Source organism: Heterocephalus glaber, unplaced genomic scaffold (genome assembly GCF_053883595.1).
Source record: "Heterocephalus glaber isolate CG9 unplaced genomic scaffold, H.glaber_assembly_v1.0 deba00001472, whole genome shotgun sequence".
Classification (NCBI taxonomy): domain Eukaryota; kingdom Metazoa; phylum Chordata; class Mammalia; order Rodentia; family Bathyergidae; genus Heterocephalus; species Heterocephalus glaber.
This window is the reverse complement of record NW_028258315.1, coordinates 97216499-97218935: the sequence shown is the minus strand read 5'-3', so window position 1 is coordinate 97218935 and position 2437 is coordinate 97216499. Positions and strand designations below refer to the sequence as shown.

Here is a 2437-nt window from a genome sequence, read left to right as displayed (position 1 = left end):
ATAGTCTCAGTAAAAGGTATATTACTACCATTGTTATTACAAATTAAGAATCCCTAATTCAAAAGTCCAAAATCTAAAATGCTCCAAAATCTAAAACATTTTTAATGTCATTCTAACACCACAAGGACAAAATTTCACAACCAAACTCATGTGATGGGTTATAGTTATAACACAGGCACACTGAAAATACTTCTAAAATCACCTTTGGACTGTGTGTATAATATGTATATGAAACATAAATGAATTTCATGCTTACACAGGGGGAGCCAACCCCATGATATCTCATTATGTACACACAAATATTCCAAAAGTTAAAAACACACACACGTACAGTATGAAAGGCTTCTGGCCCCTAGCATTTCAGGCATGGAACACTGAACGTGTGTTGTATATTCCACTGTACTGTGCATGTGATTTGATCTAGCAGCTCTGCAGTGGCCCATCCCAGTTTCACCTAAAGTATGTGGTTCTTCCTCCATAACGGCAAACTACAGACTCCTTAGTGTAACCAAGACATGGGCACTGAATTTTCTCCCTCTAATAATTATAGGTTATACAAGTATTTTAAAATAGATATCAAAGAAGTTTAATCATTCTAAAGAGGATTTTAAGTGCCATGCAAAGTTGCTGAGCGGCCATGAAGGATTACTTCCTTTCCTGTGCTAATCTCAACAATTCAAAGCATCAAGGTCAGTGGCTCCATTGCCGTAAGTGTGTATTTTGTGTCCATTCTTCTATTATACAAAAAAGAAGAAATATTGCAGTGAAAGAAGATTCCTCTGCATTTTAGCACTGCTTTTTCTACTGTAGTTGGCTTTTGAATGAGGATGACAATGGAAGAGATGAAGAATGAAGCTGAGACCACTTCCATGGTTTCTGTGCCTCTCTATGCAGTCATGTATCCTGTGTTTAATGAGTTAGCACGAGTAAATCTGTCTGCAGCTTAGACACCGAGAGCCGCTTTCATTAGGTTACCTTTGTCTCCCTTTGAACTGTCTGATGCGCTGCCTGGTCTGCCAGATTGAGAGCCACTGATCCACCAGAGTGCTGAAAAAGAAAATCCAGGTCTCACACAAGACATCATTATGAAAATTTTAGAGAAAAAAATTGTAGAAGTTAACTTCACAGAGTCTCTTCTTTGTATGGCAGCTGATAATGTAGAAGAGTATATGACTGAATGACCAGAGCCAGAATTCCAGGACTGAAATGAAAAGGCAAGAGCACTTAAACAAATTTTCAGTAAGATCTCAGATGAGATCAATGACAGAGTGAGGTTTCTGCAGACAATCAAGGATACAGCTAGTGCAATAAAAGAACTTCTTGATACAGTGCATAATGTCTTCAAGAAATACCAATACCAGAACCGCAGGGCACTTGAACACCAAAAGAAAGAATTTGTAAAGTACTCCAAAAGTTTCAGTGATACTCTGAAAACATATATTAAAGATGGCAAGGCAATAAATGTATTCATAAGTGCCAACTGACTAATTCATCAAACCAACTTGATACTTCAGACCTTTAAAACTGTGGCCTGAATGTTGTAAATGTGAAGAGATGTACTTCTCAGTAGCAGTATCAAACTGCCTTTATTTGTAAATTTTAAAGTTTGACTGCTTAAATTATCAGTCCCTCCTGAAGGGTTCTAATCCAGGATGTTGAATGGGATTATTGCCATCTTACACCATATTTTTGTAAAATGTAGTTTAATCATTATCTCACACTGAAGAGTTTGCATCACTTTTGCTATTATCATTCTTTTAAGAATTATAAGCCAAAAGAATTTATGCCTTAATGTGTCATTATATAACATTCCTTAAAAGAATTATAAATATTGGTGTTTGTATCTGACATTTTAACTTGAGAGTGATATGCTGCAAGATAATGTATTTAACAATATTTGGTGGCAAATGTTCAATAAATAGTTTACATCTGCTAAACATTTCTTTACTTGAAAAAAGATACGTATGTGTGTGTGTGTGTGTGTGTGTGTGTATATATATATATATAAATATATATATATGATCAGAAGACCAAGACAACTTGGTATAATGTCTAAAGAACTTCTAATGGGAGCTTATTAGTGATTTATCAAATAATAAAACAACAAGAATTTCTATTTTTTGTCCTTAATCACTTTGGAGAAAAAGTAGACAACGAAAATATTTTTGTTAGTTATTACATATAAGGTACTGAATATTTTTCCATTACTTCTAGTCTATTTTAATAGACTTCTGAGAAAGAGATGGCAATTCATAGTATCTTCCCACTATAATGTCACTTTTCGAACTATGTGACATTATAGATTTTACTCTTAAGAAATTATTCTGGTATACTGAGCACTAATATGCTTTGCAAATTTTCCCCCCAAATAGCCACAATTAATAGTAATTTAAAGCTATACCAATAGTTGGTTTGAAATTGTCATGACTGTTAATAT

The 2437-nt window shown here is 34.3% G+C and overlaps 1 pseudogene; it reads left to right on the top strand.

Moving 5' to 3' along the window:
- Positions 1 to 783: 783 nt before the first annotated feature.
- Positions 784 to 1535, top strand: LOC101706645 (programmed cell death protein 10-like; annotated as a pseudogene).
- Positions 1536 to 2437: the final 902 nt, after the last annotated feature.